General features: G+C 44.6%; 1 protein-coding gene across 5 annotated transcripts in view; it reads left to right on the plus strand.

The window, feature by feature from the left end:
- The first annotated feature begins 727 nt into the window (after positions 1-727).
- Positions 728-19,910, plus strand: part of ZNF644 (zinc finger protein 644) — a 72,545-nt gene continuing 53,362 nt past the window's right edge. For 2 of the 5 annotated variants that reach the window (XM_070746585.1, XM_070746581.1), the window contains exon 1: positions 1,011-1,173. The gene's annotated coding sequence lies outside the window, so the exon portion shown is untranslated. Of the gene's footprint in view, positions 848-1,010; positions 1,174-19,910 lie in introns of those variants that run through there. The other 3 variants (XM_070746582.1, XM_070746583.1, XM_070746584.1) reach the window with 3 other exon arrangements.

Genomic DNA, 19,910 nt, shown 5'->3' on the forward strand with positions numbered 1-19,910 from the left:
CCCACCAACTGACACTATTTAGCTGACTGGACCTGAAGAAGACCAACCCTGTGGGATCTAACCGGTTGCTGGGAGGTACATGGTAAAAGGTGGTCTCGAAGATACTCTGGCCCTGAGCCATGTAGGACTTTAAGAGTAATAACCAACATCTTGAATTATGACCGGAGACTGATAGGAAGCCAGTGCAGCTCGCAAAGAATTGATGTAGTGTAGGTGTATCTGGGTGCACCTACCACAGTTGACGCAACTGCATTCTGGACCAACTATAGTCTCCGAACACTCTTCAAGGGTAGCCCCATGGAGAGCGGATTGCAATAATCCAGCCGCGAGGTGACAAGGAGTGTGAAGGACGGTGAGAAGCGCCTCTTGATCCAAGTAGGGTCGCAATCTTAAACCTTTATTTTTTTTTTAAAAAAAATTATTTTTGAATAGGAACACGCATAACACAAACATACAACAAACATTTTGGGGTTTTTTTCCTTTTAAAGGAAAACCTCAATTTGGGGGCAGATGAGCCAACGACTCAAACTTAGTAGTATCCAAGTCTAGAATAGAAGAATTAAGCCATAGATGAATCCAACTGCCGGGCTTTAGCTCACAGCAGTGGGGAAGAATGAGGCGTGCGCCTCTTTTTGCGGCCGAGGTGAACTTCCAACTGTCCGGGAAAGGAAGAAACCTTTTTCTGGGAGCCCAGAGGACTCCGCACATGCGTCCTACCGGCCAAAGCAGGGCGGAGGATGTGCTTGATGAGGGGGGGAATCCAAAGGCGAGGTGGCGTGATGTCGTCACGACGCTTCACGTAAACCCCCCCCCCCCATTCCGTCTGACGCACGCCCTGCTCGAGCCCGTGAGTTTTCCGTTATGGCTATTATTATTTATTATTATTATGATTATTTTAGAGCGGTGAGGGGGCGGGGGGGCGGAAACAGGGAGGGGCGGGGGCGAGCGGAGAGAGAGAGAGAGGGAGAGAGAGAGGGAGGGAGGGAGGGAACCTCGCGCGCGAGTAGCCAGGACGGCCAGGAGGTTGGAATGGAATGCGCGCGCGAAAGGGAGGAGGCAGAGCGGGGAGAAGAGGGGGGGGGGTCTTGACTCCATCCTGTCGCATCAGAGAACATGGCGGCTGCCGCTGGTGCGGCAAAGGGGCTCGACCAGGCCGGGCTTGGGCCATTGGAGGTAAGTAGCCGAGAGCCGGGAGGAAACGGCAGCCCGCCACGGGTGGGCTTGGGAACTAGGCCGGTCTTTTTGAAATACTTCGGGGTGTGGAGAGGGGAAGGCGTCCCCCCTCCCCCCGTTCCCGTTTGCTTTCCTTCAGCAACCCGTCGCGGGTCGGACTGGGCCGGGCACAAAGAGCTGCTGCGCCTGAGGAGGGTTTTGTTCGGCGGTCACATGAAACGGCGTAGCCAGTGGGACGCGGAGTTGGATAGACACCGCTGGGCCCCCCGAAAAGGAATCTCGGCTGGAAGCCCCGACCGAGAAATGACTTGGGCGACCCGACGGAGGCCGCGGAGGGAATAATGAGGTCACCCTGGCAGCGCCTGGTTGGGTGGAGGGGAGGAATATCGTTCCTCAGGATACTGTAATGTGGAAGGAGTCCCGGGCCATCGTTGGCCTCCAGCTCCCCCTGGGAGAATAGCTTGGATCTCTCTGATATTATTTCATAATTATTGTTAGCATTAAACCTGAGTGTTAAGGATACCTGAGTGTTGAAGCTGAAGCATACATTGCAAAACCGTGCTTTAAAAAACCCAAAACTCTCCATATTGGTGGTCACACACAGTGGCCATTCTTGCTACCTGTGGTGCCCACTGGCCAATTTTAAAGAAGTTCAGGTGATCCTGAAATTATCTCAACTTCTTGGACCTGAGGTATGGATGGAATGCACTTTTGTCTCCTCCTGACCACTTTCTAGTTTTCTAAACTTTCTACTGCACCCAGTGTTCTCCACTAAAGACCTAGGCAAGGTGTGTGTGGTTTTAATGTGTGGAATTTGAATGATGTAGGAGTAAGTAATAACAGGGGAGAACTATACTTTTCCTCAAAGAGAGCAGTTTAGTGGGTACTAATATACACAAACAGACACACTTGTTGCCCTTCCGAATTTTGGTATTTTACTTTATATTTCTTCCTCCCCCTCCCCTTTATTGATGAGGTAACTTACAGTATAAGGATTCACACATATTTAAATTTGGATGGGTACACTAATGTTTGAAATTCTTTATTGCATATAATCTCCTTGATAGATGAATGATTCAAGATGTGAAAATGTTGGGGAGCATGGGTAAGATTTCAACAGACCATAGTTTTATACATTGCCTGATGTGAAAACACAATATTCTCAACAGAGCAAATGCTCCTAAATTTAAAAAAAATGAATTTTAGGATATTGTAACAATTTTTAGACCAATAGATAGTATCAATGGCTCTAAAGAGTTTTGGATTTAGGAGTTAAGTTTATTCTGAATGTTTTCACGGATCAGGGAGCATTTTGAGATAGCTATCTTCAAATATTTATAAGAATAACTAGAAAGGAGCAACCAAACCTAGGGCAACCCTCAATGCATATGCATTAATGACAAATTCCTTTCGTATCAAATCACACTTGGCCAATAAAGAATTCTATTTTATTCTATTCTAAAAAAGAGAGAGAGATGTAATTGTGGCTCACTTGTGGATTATACTATTTTGCAAATAAATGATTTTAGAATATTATCAAGATTTTCTTTTCAAATATTTTCAAAGGAGAAAGAAAATACAAAGAATGTAGGTATTATATGGAAAAATCTGCAGAGTAGTATAAGATAAACTATTCCATTGGGGAAAAAACACGTTAATTCTTATATATCACCTCAGATTGAAATCAAGATAAAGATAGTTTCACAACAGTTTAACATTTTAGCACTTTCAAAACTGTTATATTTAACTTATAAAGTCAAACTTTAGCTGAGAAATCTATACAATATACATAAAAATCACAGTTAAAACACCAAGAACTCTTATGTTTAAGAGGATTGAAACCTTGGATGTGGTGGCAAGCAATTTACAGATTTGTTCCATTAACAGTTTCCAGGATAAATTGAAATTAATAAACTTCTCATGCAGGACTATGGAGATTTGCAGTCATCCAGGTCATGGTTGTCCCAAAGGTGCTTTTTCAAGAAGCAACTGGACTTTCTGGTTTTTCTTTGAAGACATTTCACTTCTCATCCAAGCTCTCAGCTGAAGAAGCACTTTTGAAATTCTCATGTATGAGTATTTTGGATATTGATGTGTATTTCTAGAGATTAAACTCTCATTTTCTAATCAGAGTATTGCATATTATTTCCAGGAATATGCATACATTATCCTGGTAGCAATTATAATATGCCAGCTCAGTGTGTCTTATGATTTCCTTAGAATGGCTATGAAATTCTTGTGCCTGGAATCTTAAGTTCCTGTAAGAGCTGATTGCAGCATACAAAATATTTTCTAAAATTGTAGTGCACAATATACTGTACATTATTATATATTTAAGAGATTCAGTTGAGCTTAACTGGTAAAAGTGATTTGAGCAGGCTTTATGTCTTGATGCCAACTGAAATAAATGGGAGATGTTCATGAGTAACATAGGTAGAGTATGTGATACTTAAGATAAAACATAGATTGATCACAGGGTCATTACTATAAAAAGTTAAACCAATCTCTGTAGCTGGAGTTGTCTCCAGTTGCATTTGTTTTCATGTAGCTCTCCAAAATATAATAGGAATCTGAAATTTGACCTATCTCACTCAGTTACATAGTTTACTGGATATTCCAAGGCAATCATTCTCTCAGTTGACTCTCTCTTAGAGTTATATGAGGATAAAATGAGACCAAGCATTTATTTTGCCTTGAGCTCCTTCATGAAACAGCTATACAAATATGATGTCCAACATTCACGAACAGATCCAATCCACCACTTGCATTTTCTTTGCATATACTCTGTGTCTTGTCTTAGTGAGTCCTTCAGTTTCCTGAAAAATTTCCTGGAAGAAATAGATGAACAATATCCCACTGTTGGCTTCAAATGATGAAGGGAACCTCTATTAATGGCAATGTTGATGTTGCCCCTGAAATGTAACTGAAGTATTTCAAACATTATTAATTGGCAGATATTGTTAAATACATATCCTCCTGTTTATAATAGTGTAATAATCCATATTATAGTTTGAAGAATAAAATAGGTTTTCATAGAAAGAATTATTTAAGATTTAGCATATTTTAAATATTTTATGTTTTAATATACTTGTATCCCTAACATTATATATTCTTTGAAATACAGACACATGAGTCTCTGTTATATTATCCTGTGTGAATCACTTCAGCAATGTTGAAGTAAATAAAAGGTTCTGTGGAGGATGAGTGGGTATGTATGCAGCACTTGCTGGCAATTCTTAAACAAACTATATCTTTTGCTTGTATAATTGTAGAGGATAGATGTGATCCCGAGAAAAGGTGTGGCCACTTTGAAGAGTTTCTGACAGATTCTGTGTGAATGGTCCTCTGTTTTAATTTTTTTGAAAGCATAGCCCAAATGAAAGAAATGTTTCTATGCCTTTACCGATAACTTTGATCATGTTGTATTTTACTTCCTTAAAAAACGAAAATGAACCCCTGCACAAGTCTTCAGAATGTAGCTTTGTTGAAAAAGAAGGATAGAAAGCCAGTTTGATGTAATAGTGAAATCATCAGGTTATAAACTCGGAGACTGAGTTCTTGTCTGCCTTGGGCCCCAAGCCAGTTGGGCCAATCACCTTTCAACTCTAGGAAGGAGGCTGTGGCAAACCATGTCTCATACTTGCCAAGAAAACTGCAGGGACTTGTCCATGTGGTTGCCAGGAGTCAAACTTGACTGAAACACGCATGGCAAAAAAAGGATATGTTCTGAAATTTTGAATTTGGAACTTCGCTGTTCCTTAAAGTATGAGATGCTATTAATACAGTAATTCAGATTTCTGGCCCTGTACCAATAGTTCTTCAAGGGTAGATGGAAGAATGAGGGTTCAGTTGATAGTTACAGGCAAGTTGTTGTCTGCAAGGTTGTGCTAAGCCGATAGTCAGAATATGTCTACCAAATATGCATTCATGTCAGCAGGTTTGCGGGCAAAAAAATGCAGCATTTGAAGTTGTCTGTATACGAATTTCATTTGATTCAGTAGTAGTTGCTTCTACTACTCAAAAAAGCATTCTCAGAGATTATAATCCATTTTTCACATTGTTCTATGACCTGTTGTGTAAAGAGAAAATAACAATGGTATATGCGCCTATGGAATTTGCTTAATTATAGCTAAATGGTGCTACAGACTTTCAAATATATTAGTGAATAACCACTAGAACAGATCACTAGTTTAAGTTTAAAATGTATTGTTTTACAATGTTTAGCTGTTTAATGAAAAAGTATGTATATTTTCAGGATCCAAGTCCAATTGCATACTGTTTTAAATAATTAGGATTTCTTGATAACAAGTGCCAAATTTAATGTTCTTCCTATAGAACAATGATGGCAAACCTTTTTGGTACCAAGTGCCGAAAAGGGCGAGGGCATACGTGTGTGTGTCAGGCATACGTGCGCATATCAGGAATGCGCGCTAGAAGGGAACCTGCCTAGTGGGCATGTGCATGCTGGAAAATGAACATCTGGTTTCTGGCACATGCATGTACACTGGCCAGCTTCCAGTTACCGGCGTGCATGCCTGTATGACGATCAGCTTGCCGGCACGCCTGCGTATAACAAACTGGAAGACGAGCTCTTTTGGTTTTCGGTACTGCCGCATGTGCAAAAAACAGCTGATTGTAGCGTACCCATGCACTCCAGAAACCCAGAAGAGGAATGGGCAATGCTGTGCATGCCAGCCGACATGGCTCCACGTGCCACTTCGTGCACAAGTGCTGTAGGTTCACCATCACAGCTAGAGAAGAAAACGCTAAAGAAGTGGAAGCCAAGCTTGGTATCCAAATTGAATTGAATTGAATTGAATTGAGTGATTAGGCACATAAAGTATTATCTTTGGTGTATATGCTCTCAGTATACTTAAAAGACAAGATACATTCGCCTAGCATCATAAGGTACAACACTTAATGATAGTCATGGGGTACAAATGAGCAAATGAGTAAATCGTAAGGATACAAGCAATAAAGTTACAGTCATGTAGTCATAAGTGGGAGGAGATGGGTGATAGGAACGATGAGAAGAGTAATAGGGAAGGCTTAGTGAATAGTTTGACAGTGTTGAGGGAATTATTTGTTTAGCAGAGTGAGGGTGTTCCAGAAAAACCTGTTCTTGTGTCTAGTTGTTTTGTGTGCTGTGCTCTATAGCAGTGGTCCCCAACGTTTTTTCCACCAGGGACCAGTTTCAGCAAGACAATTTTTCTGTGGCCCGGTGGGGGCGGAAAGGGGTGTGGTTGGGGGCGGGATTAAGCATGGGGGTGCTGGTCCTCCCCGCCCCTCTTTCCCACCATCGCCCTGTGGCCAGCAGAACCTGCCTCCCAAGCCCTCTTGCCCAGCGGGAGCTAAGCGCTGGAGAGAGGGGGTCAGGCTGGCCCTCCTGCCTCCCCCCAGCCAAAAACGCAAAAGCGCCCCGCGGCAGAAGCCAAAGGAGACTTGAGCCTCTCGGTCCTTCCCGCCCCTCTGTCCCGTCCATCGTCCTGTGGCCGGCAGAACCTGCCTCCCGAGGCCTCTTGCCCGGCGGGAGGCGAAGCACTGGAGGGAGGGGGTGGCGGCATGAGGGCCGGCAGCTGCTGACTCCACGGACCGGTGCAACATGCCCCGCGGCCCGGTACTGGTCCGCGGCCCGGTGGTTGGGGACCCCTGCTCTATAGCATCGTTTTTGAGGGTAGCAGTTGAAACAATTTATGTCCAAGATATGAGGTGTCTAAATATTTTCACCGCCCTCTTTTTGACTCATGCAGTATACAGGTCGTCAATGGAAGGCAGATTGGCAATATTTTTTTTTCTGTAGTTCTGATCATCCTCTCAAGTCTGTTTGTCTTGTTGGGTTGCAGAACCAAACCAGACAGTTATGGAGGTGCAGATGACAGACTCAATGATTCCTCTGTAGAACTGTATCAGCAGCTCCTTGGGCAGTTTAAGCTTCTTGATTTGGCACAGAAAGAACATTCTTTGTTGTGCTTTTTTGATGATGTTTTTGATGTTAGGTGGTCTATTCGAGGTCTGGAGATATGATAAAACCTAGGAATTTGAAGGTTGATATTGTGTTGTCTAGTATTGTAAGAGGTGATAGAATGGGAGGCTTTCTTCTAAAGTCTACCACCATTTCTACGGTTTTGAGTGTGTGTTCAGTTCCAGATTTTTCTGGTTGCACCACATGGCAAGTTTTTCAATCTCCCATCTGTATGTGGATACAGAATCATTGTACAGTATATTCATTGTTGTCTCGATTGAGACCAATCACTGTTGTATCATCTGCAAACATCAGTAGTTTAACAGATGGATTGTTTGAGATGCAATCATTGGTACATAGAGAGAAGAGAAGTGGAGAGAGCACGCAGCCCTGAGGAGGGAAACTCCTGTGCTAATTGTACAGGTATTTGATGTAATATTTCCTAGCTTCACCTGTATGCCAATGGTTTTCCTATCTGGTAACCATAAGACAGTTTTTCAACCTTTTTCCATCACCAACTAAAAGATGACATACATTTATGTACATATTTCTTTTCTGCTTCATGTGTACATATCTTTCCTTCTTATATAGTGGTACAGTGGTACCTCTACCTAAGAACGCTTCTACTTAAGAACTTTTTCTAGATAAGAACCGAGTGTTCAAGATTTTTTTGCCTCTTCTTAAGAACCATTTTCTACTTAAGAACCCAAGCCCGGAAAAATTTCCCAGGAAATTTGAGAGCGGCACAAAGGCCCGTCCAGTTTCCTGCCATTCCCCCTGAGTTTCTCTCTCTGGCGCCCTGTATGGGAGGCAGCCTCACACCGGGTGCTCCTCCTTGCCGCCTCAGAGTCCCTCTTTTTTTTTTAAAGCCTTAAACTTTTGGATTTTTTTTATTCCCCTTACCTCACCTTGTCCTCCTCCTCTTCTTCTTCCTCCTCCTCCCACCCAAATTCCGAGCTTTTATTTCTTTCCTAATGGGTTTGAACGCATTATTTGCTTTTGAATTGATTCCTATGGGAAAAATTGCTTCTATTTACAAACTTTTCTACTTAAGAACCTGGTCACAGAATGAATTAAGTTCTTAAGTAGAGGTACCACTGTATTGTAGTTTCTATATGTATTGTAGTTGCCTGTTGTAAACTACTGGAGTAATCAATAGTAGCAATGACTTGTAACAGTTTTTTAAAACTGAATCTGCACTTTAAACCACAAAATGACCTTCAAATATCTTAGCTTTTGAATGTGATAGCATTTTTAAAAACAAGGCTAAAATGAGAGTTGCATTCTGCTTAAAGAGGCATGTCAGCTCACATTAAGGTATCTGCTATTGATGTTTGTAACTTTATTCCTGAATTATTGTTTATTTTTAGATGAGAGTGGTATCATGGTTAAGGAAAGTTGTTAGGTTGCCTGGTTCAGTTTCAGTAGATTGAGATATCCCCAAGTCCTTTTTCAAAAGGTAACTGGATTTTCTTTGTTTTTCTTTGAAGACATTTTGCTTCTCATCAGTTTTATTTCTTGATTATATTATTTGACCTCTCTTTCAAATAAAACAAAGCAAAGTCTACATTTTGGGCAGAGAAGACATTGGTTTGAAAGGTCAAAGAGCCCATCTACATTAAGATTGGGACAATCTTAATGTACCTTTGGGACAATCGTGACCTGGATACCTGGGAATCTCCCTAGATAGAGATATGTTTTTGCTTCTTTAGTTCTCAAAAAAACATTTATTCAAGAGATATCAACTTGGAGATGACAACAGCAGCTATTGAATTCATGTTAAATGTATATATGTGGAAGATCTGAGTATTTTGTTTTTCTTTGGTGGGATTTGACAGTGGGCATGTCATTAAAATTGGTGTGTTGAACTCTGTGATACTTATTATGCATGTTTCTTTTTATTTTTCCTCCCCCCCAAAAAAATTACATATCCACACCTTTGTAATTTTCTAAGAGTGATGCAGTCTTCTATGAAATAGGTGCTGCAGTACTTTGACTTTTAATGGGCTGCATACCTCAGATTTAGCGCAGTTTTGGTACAGGCATCAGTGGTATATGTTTGCTAGATAAATATCCAGTTTTTGATACCTGCTTCGCCTTCAGGGTTTGTAACTGGGGGAAAAAAACTTCAGTTCTATAGAAGTGGAAACTCTGATGCTTGAATAATTTCACCTGGCTAGTATTTTTTGTGCTATCTTGGACACGAAGCATATTGAATTCCATACTGACTTCAGTAGCACACAAAATTGTGCATAGTTGGAATTGGTATGATTGAAATTTTCTACATATATTAAAACTAGGGTTTTATTTTGAACTATCTTAAATGTGAAACTTTATGAAATTCCAAATGTAAAAATTCTTGCCTAGTTTTTCATTTGAAATATATAGGGTAGGGTACAAAGAGAAAGCTAGGAAAACATAGTGATTCCTAATTGTTTTCAGTGCAATAGATTACAAAGAAAAATAGTTAAAAATTTGCAACCTCAACTTTTTGCCTAATATTTTAATCCATTTTTCTAACCACATAACCATTTTAACCATCAAAACTTAAAATCAAAATTTTTTTTTTCAGTTTTGAGCAAAAACTGCACTAATTCGTTCTCTTAGCTTTTTAATGTTTTGTTTTGTTTTTATATTTTTATTTTATAATGAATTGTAATGTTTTTTAAAAATGAAATTACAATATTTTGGAGTATAAGACACACTGGTGTATAAGACTCAAAGAAGTAAGTAAGAAAAAAAGTTGTCCTCACTTGCCCCCAGGAATACTCTGCAAGCCTCCCAAACCTTCTGCCCACCCTGTTTTTTTCAAAAATGGGGTTTTGCCTTCCCCAGCCACCAGGAGCATTGTGCAGGCCTCCCAAACCCCCTGTACACCTTGTTTTTTGCAAAAGCGGACTTATTTTTCACTTGTTTCTGCAAAAAATGGGGTGCACAGAGATTTGGGAGGCCTACAGAGTACTCCTGGGGGCTGGGGAAAGGCAAAAAAGGCACTCTGTTTTTGTGAATTTTTTTGATTATTTATCTTATTGATATTTGAAAATGTAGAATAATTAAAGCAAAATGAAGTATATCAAGATTTATACTGGAGATTCAAATATGAAAACAAGGAAGTTATTTACCGTATTTTTTGGTGTATAAGACGCACCCTTTTGCTTCAAAAAAGTGCATCAAAAACTGGGTGCATCTTATACATTGAATGCTGTGTGTGTGTGGGGGAGTTGGGCAGCAGTCAGCAGTGGCAGTGGCAGCCTTCCCGTGCTTTGCCAGCTGTCCCTGAGGCCGTCCGGCAGCCTTTGGCTGCTCCCCTCCCTGCGGGAGACCGGCAGGCATTGGCCAAGGAGCCCTCCCGCCAGGCCGAAAAGCGTCTCGGGCGAGCGGCTGTGGCAGGGGCTATATTTAGAGTTTCCCCCTGTAGTCTCCCATCCAAATAACTAGCAGAATCCCATCTAACCCTGTTTAGCTTTTTCAAGGTCATCTAAGGCTTTACACAGGGTTTCAGAATAGAATAGAATAGAGAGTAGAGTAGAATAGAAATCTTTATTGGCCAACTGTGATTGGATACACAAGGAATTTGTCATTAGTGCCTATGTTCTCAGTGTACATAAAATAAAAGATACACTTGTCAAGAATCATGAGGTACAACACTTGATGATTGTCATAGGAGTCAAATAAGCTGGGTGGGTGAAACTTGACTTTGGTCTTCAAACCTGGCAAGTTTAAGGCTTGTGGACTTCAACTCCCATTCATAAGGTAGCATGACTGGTGAGAACTGAAGTCCACAAGTCTTGAAGCTGTCAAATTTGAGGTTTGTAAAAAAAGAATTCTGCTACACTGGTATTTCATCAAACAATATAATACTATACCATTTGGTTTAGAATACTTTTTCCCTTGTTTTTCTCCTCTAAAATCTGGGTGCTTCTTATACACCAAAAATATGGTAATTAAAGGGACTCCTGAATGTTATGCTAGAAGATTTAACTTGTAAAAGGGAGGTAAATAGGCTTTTAATAACCTCTAGGACTATTTAACAGAATTGATTGTTATACTTACGGGATATTAAGAACTTTGATTAGTGTACTCCTTGAAGGGCAACTTTAGGACTGAATAAAACGTTCTTGGATTACTGGACAAAAGTTGTACTTTAAAAAATAAAATAAGATGCTTTATAAGGAAGAAATGAGTGGAACTTTGAAGAAGATGGTGTTGCTTTTTCGAAACACAAAGGACATAATGGATAAAGGATTTAAAGAGATTATGGGAAAAATGGAGATACTATATGAGGGATGATGAATAAAGACCAAGTCGGAGGAGCCAATAGAAGAAATGGAGAAAAGATTGAACCGAAGCATCAGCGAACAAAAGAAGAAAACGAGGAGTTTATAATGAAAATAACAGTGATTGATGAATTAAACCAGGGGGGAAAATATTGAAATATTGTTGAAAAGGGAATTGGAGATGTAGGAAGATACTTTTGAAAGTAAAAGGGCTTGGGGAGAAATTTTGGACACTAGGCAGTGGAAGAGAGTAGAGATGGGAGAAATATTTAAGTTGAATAGTCAAGAAGTAGATGCAGACAGAGATAAAGATCCAAGAGAGGAACATGGGAGGAAAGTAAAAAAAAAGCATAGCAGCTAAAGTACTGAGACGATGGATAGATGATACAGTGGTACTTCTACTTACGAAACTTAATTCGTTCATTGACCAGGTTCTTAAGTAGAAACGTAAGAAGAAGCAATTTTCCCCATAGGAATCAATGTAAAAGTAAATAATGCGGGAATTGAGGAAACCCAGGAGATTCCTAGAGAGGCCCCACGGAGGCTTCTCCCCACTTTTTCCAGCCCTGTTTCCTGCCAGGAGATTCCTAGAGAGGCCTCACAGAGGCTTCTCCCCACCTTTTCCGGCCCTGTTTCCTCCCAGGAGATTCCTAGAGAAGCCCCAGAGAGGCTTCTCCCTGCCTTTTCTGGTTACAGTTTCGGAGGCTCAGGTTCTGAAGTGGAAAATGGTTCTTGAGAAGAGGCAAAAAAATCGTGAACACCCAGTTCTTATCTAGAAAAGTTCGTAAGTACAGGCGTTCTTAGGTAGAGGTACCACTGTATTTATTTTTGGTTGTTATGATTTGCTTTTCTATTTCTATTTCTTCTTTTTAGGAAGGGGACACAATTAGAAGTTAGGTAGAATGGAAAGAAAATGTCTTTTAAATAGAGTGGCATAATTTAAAGTTAGAATAAGAGAAATATGAGAAAGGGGGAATATTAGTGTATACACTTTTAGATTATAAAATAAAAGCAATAATGATTTGGTTGAATGTGATAATTCTACTAATCTTATTTGTATTAAAATGTATGAAACCCAGGTACCCCACTATTCATGCATTGATACATATATGTAAAACAAAATAATTTTTTTAAAAAAAAGATTTATACAGTGATACCTCATCTTATGAACATACCGTATTTTTCGCTCCATAAGACGCAGTTTTTTTCCTCCCAAAGTAGGATGAAAAATCAGCCACGTCTTATGGAGCGAAGATGCAGGCAGGGAGGGGGGGGGGAGGCGCTGGAGCAGAGGGGGGGGGGCGGCGATATACTCATCTGGAGACCGCCGCCTCTGTCGCCGCCTCTCCTCTTCCCAACCCCGAAGAGAGCCGCACCTTTCGGCCTCCGGAAGTACTGGGCCGGGGGACGCCTCCACCCCGCAGGTTTAGGAGGCGGAGCAGCACCGGAGGAGCGTTGGCGGTTCCGAGCCTTTGGGAAGGCTACGGGAATCGCTTCAGGAGGCGGGGAGGTCTCGAAGACACAAAACCCAGCCAGTCGCTCGCAGCCGGCCGCCGCCTGTGCAAAGTTTGGCTGCGAACTCGGCTGGCTAGCTGCTGCCTGGCCCCCTCCCTCCCGGAGGAGGATCTCCCTTCGCACCACCAGCGGCGCTCCCCCCGCCAGCCAGCCAAGCCCCGCGCCCGCCGGAGCCGGCTCCTCGCTCTCCCCCCGCTGCCCGCCGCGTTTGCAGGAGGTGGGGAGGATCGGGCGGCCCGCCAAGGCCAGGAGGGACGCCGCTGCCCCCTCCCTCTCTTCGCCCGCCGCTGCGCCTCCTGCTGAGCCCCCTCGGCCCCGCGCGGCGCCTGTCAGAGGAAGCTGCCCTGTCCCGGCCAGGATCCGGGGGTGAGGTCGTCGGGGTTTGAGGGGCCCTAAACCGCCCACAGCAGAAAAACAGAAAAAATAAGGGAGAGAGAAAGAGAGAGAAAGGAAGAGGAGAGATAGAAAGGGGGAGAGATAGAGAAGGAGAGAGAGAAAGAGAGAGATACAAAGAGAGTGAGTGAGAGAAGGAGAGATAAGAGAGAGAAAGAAAGAGGGACAGAGAGAAAGAAAGAGAGGGACAGAGAGAAAGAAAGAGGGACAGAGAGAAAGAAAGAGAAGAACAGAGAGAAAGAAATAGAGGGACAGAGAAAGGGAGAGGAGAGATAGAAAGGGGGAGAGAGAAAGAGGGAGAGATAGAGAAGGAGAGAGAGAGAGAGATACAAAGAGAGTGAGTGAGAGAAGGAGAGATAAGAGAGAGAAAGAAAGAGGGACAGAGAGAAAGAAAGAGAGGGACAGAGAGAAAGAAAGAGGGACAGAGAGAAAGAAAGAGAGGGACAGAGAGAAGGAAAGAGAGGGACAGAGAGAAAGAAAGAGAGGGACAGAGAGAAAGAAAGAGAGGGACAGAGAGAAGGAAAGAGGGACAGAGAGAAAGAAAGAGAGGGACAGAGAAAGGGAGAGAGAGAAAGAGAAAGAAAGGTAGAGAGAAAGAGGGAGAGATAGAAAGAAAGAGAGAGGGGGGCTTGTTTGTATATTTTCCCAATTCCCCTAGGGCAGTGTTATTGTAATAAATATTTTAGCCTACTTTTTGGCTCAAAATATTTTTTTTCTATTTTCCTCCTCTAAAAACTAGGTGCGTCTTATCAGCAGGTGCGTCTTATAGAGTGAAAAATACGGTAATTGGTTCCAGGAGGAGGTTCGTAAGGTGAAAAGTTCGTAAGATGAAACAATGTTTCCCATAGGAATCAATGGAAAAGCGATTAATGCGTGCAAGCCCAAAATTCACCCCTTTTGCCTCATTGCTGCCGGCATTCGGATCCTTGTTGGGGGGGGGGGGGCGGGTGGAGGGGGGGAGACAGCACAGGCTACCTGGAGGAAGCCTCATGGGTGCATTGACATGTGAGGGAAGCTGCCTTGCGACTTGTCAACCGGCGGCGCTCCCACCCTCCTTGAACGTTTTCTGCTATGAAGCGCTGGGGGAGGTGTCAATTCTCCAGGTCCGGATGCCCCTCCTGCTCCCCCAAGCTTCGTACAAAGCCAAGCTTCCCAGCCAGCAGAAGCTGCTGTGGTGGCAAGGGGAGTGTCAGCAGTTTCTCCCCACAGTGTCCTTGCCCTCCTGATCGGTGGGGAGAAGCTCGGGAAGAAGCTCCTGACGCCGTGCCCCCCTCACCTCCACAGCAGCCGGCTGGGAAGCTTGGCTTGGCCAGCACCCAGCCCTCCTGGCGGCCGCTTTTGATTCGAAGGCTCCCATGATCGCCAAGCCAGGTGGAATCCACACACCTCCTCCTCCTGCTTTCTACTCCAGACTGCTCTGGGAAGACGGAGGGGGGGGGCTGGGAAGGGAGTCCCCTCGAATGACAATCAAGGACATCAAATCAGTCTTTGCAACTGAAAAAGTGGCTGTGTGTTCCCCCACCCCCTTTCTCTATCTCCATGCAAAGCTCTGCAATGCAAAGTCAGTCGCCCGGGTGACCTGATTCTCTCTCCACTTTCGCCTTCTCCTTTCCCTCCTCGAAATCGCAGGCAATTTATGGTCTGGCATTTTCTTTCTGTCTCTTTCCTTCCTTAATTCTTTCTTCCTTCTTCTCTGCCCACTTTCTTTCTCTGTCTGCCTTCCTTCCTTCCTACCATCTTTCCGCCTTCCTTCCTTCCTAACTTCTTTCTTTTTCTTTCTTTCTTTCTTTCTTTCTTTCTTTCTTTCTTTCTTTCTTTCTTTCTTTCTTTCTTTCTTTCCTTTTCCTTCCTTCCTTTTCTTTCCCGAGAGGCGGTCCACCTAAGGGAGAAAAGCTGGCAGAAGCTGCCTCCCGAGCTCTCTTGCCTGGCGGGAGGCGAAGTGATGGGGTGGGGGGTGCCAGGCCGGCCCTCCTGCCTCCCCCCCAGCCAAAAACACAAAGCCGGGCAGCCCCCAGCTGCCAAAGGAGGCTTAAACCTCCTGATTCTCCCTGTCCCTCTGTCCCGCTCATTGCCCATGTCTGGCAGAAGCTGCTGCTCGAGTGCTCTTGGCCGGCGGGATGCAAAGCGCTGGGGTGGGAGGTGTCCTGACACCCCCCACCCCAGTGCTTCGCCTCCCGCTGGGCAAGAGCACTTGGGAAGCAGTCCTGCCGGCCACGGGTGAGGGGCGGGGAAGCCTCCTGCAGCGGCTGCTGTGGCAGAGACATTGGGTTTTTGGCTGGGAGAGGCAGGAGGGCTGTCCTGACACCCTCACCCCAGCGCTTCAACTCCCCCAGCCAAAAATGCAAAGGTCTCCGCCGCAGCAGCCGCTGTAGGAGACTTAATCCTCCCGATCCTCCTAGCCCCTTGCTGTGTCCGGCAGAAGCCGCTGCCCGAGTGCTCTTGGCCAGCGGGAGGGGAAGCACTGGGGTGGGGGTGTCGGACACCTCCCGCCAGGCAAGAGCGCTCGGGAGGCAGCTTCTGCCGGACACAGGCAAGGGGCTAGGAGGATTGGGACCCAAAGGCGGTCTGCCACCGCCGGCTTGAGCCAGGAGGCATTCAGGGCGTGGAGGAATGGGAAGCTCAAATGCCGGTGACTTCAGCTTCCCATTCCTCTATGCACTTCGCCCTGAATGCCTCCTGGTTCAAGCGGGCGGCAGCAGACCGCCTTTGGGTTTTCGGCTGGGGGGGAGCAGGAGGACCTTCCTAACTCCCTCCCCCCCCGAGCCGAAAACCCAAAGGCGGTCTGCTGCCGCCCGCTTGAGCCAGGAGGCATTCAGGGCGAAGTGCGTGGAGGGTTTGCCGTTTGGGTTCAGGAGGCTGCTGGGAAGCCTCCCGGCTGTTTTAAAAAGTGACAGCCGGGCTGCGGGGCTTCCCAGCAGCCTCCTGAACCCTGAACTTTTACCGAACTTCTGGGTTCGGGGTTCGGGAGGCTGCTGGGAAGCCCCGCCGCCCGGCTGTCACCTTTTAAAACAGCAGGGGGGCTTCTCGGAGGCCTCCCAACGCCGAACCCGGAAGTTCGGGTTTGGCGTTCGGGTTTAGTAAGACGCTGGGAAGCCCCCCCGGCCAGTGTTCCCTCTAATTTTTTGGGGGGGTGGGCAGAAAAGTATAGTGTCTGAGCGGCAGTCCCTTCGGGACTGGGCAGCATGGAAATAATAAATGAATGAACGAACAAACAAACAAACAAACAAACAAACAAATAAAAAACCCACCCTGTTTTGCCTCAGAGAATTTCAAGATAAAATTCTGTACTGTGTGTCTATAACAGTGAGCTCATAATAGGGCAACTCTACCAATATCAAAATGCCACTTAAATAGTTGTGCTAGTTTCAAACTAGATTTTGATTTTCTTTCTCTCTTCCTTACTCCCATTCTTTTTCTTTCTCTTTTCCTTCCTCTCTTTTTTCTATCTGTTTCTCTCTCTTCCTCTCTCTCTCTCCTTCCCTCTCACTCTTTCCCTCTCAGCTTCTGGGCAGGTTTGGAAAACTCTGAGTTGATGATGATTTTTAAGTGAGCGATTGCTCACTGCTCAGCTTAGCGGGAACTATGCCCCCGGCTGTTTTAAAAGGTGGCAGCCGGGCGGCAGGGCTTCTTGGCGGTGGCGGAGGCAGGGGTTCGTAAGAAGAAAAAAGTTCGTAAGAAGAGGCAAATTTTTTCTGAACCCCGGGTTCGTATCTCGGGTTGTTCATAAGACGAGGGGTTCGTATCATGAGGTACCACTGTATTGGATTACAAAAAGGTTGAATAAGTTTTAAAATAGGAATATATTTGGTTTTTTGCAGTTATACAATATGAGATACATACCGTATTTTTTGGAGTATAAGACACAGGTGTATAAAACACACCTTAGTTTTGGGAGAGGGAAACAAGGCTTGTGCCTCCCAGCAATTTGCCAAACAGCAAACAGCACAGATGATATACACTGCTGTTTATTTCTGTGCATGTGTGGCTGACCCATAGAAATAGCAAAGAATTGGAGAAATGTATAGTATATGACAGTATATTAATCCCAGAAAGTTTTATTAAATGTTAACTCCACCCAATTATTTAAATAGATCTGCTCCAAACATGGTTTAACTCAGCTGCCTTATCTTAACACTTAATACTAAAACAGGACATTTCAAATTATACTTTTACAGATCTTTAAAATTGATATGGTTTCTGGAAGTATTCTCTGCTATTTAAAAGAAGATACAATAGCACTGGGCCTCTTCAGATCAAGTCTAATAATTTGAACATTCTACAGTCTTCGGAGAAGGGCGCATACAAATCTAATTAATAATAATAATAATAATAATAATAATAATAATAATAATAATAATAATAATTTATAATTATTGACTTATCTCCTTGCAGCAAAAAATCAAACAGCCTCTCCCTGCAGCAATTTGCCTCCATGCAGTTTTAATTTCACTTTCCTTTTAGCAAGTGGGCTTGCGGGCAACTTCAGTCAATCAGCTGAGTGTCAGGAGGCAGATAATCAGTGGCTTGTGCTAATCAGGCTCTGCTGCTGTTCGTTTCAATCAGGGTCCAGTATTACCTGGACAATATTCTGATCCAGTCCTCCTCTGGGGCCCAGATAGAGGTGGACCTCCAGAAAACGATCCAGGTATTGCATGGTTTTTCAATCAACATTAAGAAAAGCCATTTCTCCTCCACCACTCAATTGTTTCACCTGGGAGCCATTATAAACTTCCTTGTGCATGGTCTCTCTCTCTCTGGAGAGACAAGACAGCTTGCAGTTCTTAGCAAAGCGCAGCACGACTGAAGGCACAGTATCTCTGGCACTCCTGTCTCAACTGCTGGGCAAGATGGTGTCCTGCATTTCCATCATACCATGGGCACGCCTTCATACCAGGAGTCTACAATGGTTCCTCTTGCCTTATCAGAGATCCAGCAGGAGCCACTCGACAGTTAGGGTCAGGGTCCCACTGAGGTTATGGCAGTCCTTCTGATGGTGGATATCCCAGACCATCAATAGGGGATGCCTGTTCAGCCACCAAGGGGGTACCCATTCCAGGACCCTCATGCAAGAGGCTGAAAATCTGAGCTTCTGGGTGGAAGGACACCTTTTGTCCTTGAGGGCAGAACACATTTCATGGGTGTAGAATGTGCAGGCAGACTGCCTAAGCAGGGTAACAGTGAACCATTCAGAATGGTGTGTGCACCCCACCCTATTCCAGGAACTGTCAGATTGGTACGGTGTTTCAGTCCTAGACCTGTTTGCCTCATTCTGCAACGCACAAGTGCCAAGGATTTTCAGCAGGTTTGCCTCATCAGGAGTGGAGGGGGTCAGTGTCCTCTGCAGGGCATGGCTCTGGGGGCTTCTATACACCTAGCCTTCTCTTCCCCTCTTGCCAGCGGTGATCAAGAAGGTGTCAGAAAAGGCGTAGGTGGTTCTGTTGGCTCCCCATTGGCCCAGATGACCATGCTTTGGCGACCTGGTCCACCTGTTGGTGGTTCGACCCTGGATGATACCACAGGACAGAATCTCTCTGAGCCAGGAGGCACTCATCCAAGATGCACCCTGACTCTTCTTGGGGTCAGTGGCCCAAGTCCTGGAGTTTCTCCAGGAGGTGTTAGAAATGGTTGACACCCTGATACTATTCGGAGACAAATGACAGCACTATCTTCCATCTTGTCTTGTGGGAGCTTGGAGTCTCTCTGCAAACACTCTAACGTGCACAGATTTCTTGGGGGCGCTGCAAACTTACAGCCCCCTCTGATCCACATGTACCCCATTTGCGACTTGATGAAGGTTCTACAGGCCCTTACCGAAGAACCCTTCGAACCCTTCGAGCTGTTAAGATCAACTAGCCTGAATTTCCTCACATTCAACGGGGCCTTCCTTGTGGCCATTATTTCGGCCAGAAGGATTTCCAAATTGGTGGTCCTTTCTGTGAGGAAAGACCTGTGTATCTTCCACCCTGACAGAGTAGACTTATGGTTGGACTGTTCCTTCATCCTCAAGGTAAATTCCTGGTTCCATAGGACCCAGGAACTGATCCTGCCCAACTTCTGCCCAGGGCCAAAATATGTCCTGAAGAAGAAGTGGCATACCTTGGACATTAGGAGAGCCCTCCATTTATATATTAAAAAGACTTCTCTCAGGAAGACTGAGCCCGTTTGTTTCTTTTCAGACTTCTATGATAGGCAACAGGGTAACTTCATCAACGGTGGGCCAGTGGATTAGGGCATGCATTGCCAAGGCATAAAAGTCACAGGCACTTCCAGGCGCTGTATGGGCGTGTCACAGCCTACTCCAACAGAAGTGTGGCCACGATGATGGCATGGGCGACACAGGCCTCTATTGAGGAGGTATGTCAAGTGGCTACATGGTCTTCAAAATCAGGCAGGACATTATAAGCTGGACATCTTCACTTTGGCAGAAGTGGCCTTTGGAAGTCGTGTCCCCCAGAGGGTCCACACTGATGGGGGGACTTAGGATGCGATTGTTCCCCACCCATTAGGGCAGGCTGGCTTTCGTACATCCCATTCCTGGCTTCTCTCCCCAGATCAATGGAGAAGGAGAATTGGTCCTACCTGATACAGTC

Source organism: Erythrolamprus reginae, chromosome 3 (genome assembly GCF_031021105.1).
Source record: "Erythrolamprus reginae isolate rEryReg1 chromosome 3, rEryReg1.hap1, whole genome shotgun sequence".
In the NCBI taxonomy this organism is placed as follows: domain Eukaryota; kingdom Metazoa; phylum Chordata; class Lepidosauria; order Squamata; family Dipsadidae; genus Erythrolamprus; species Erythrolamprus reginae.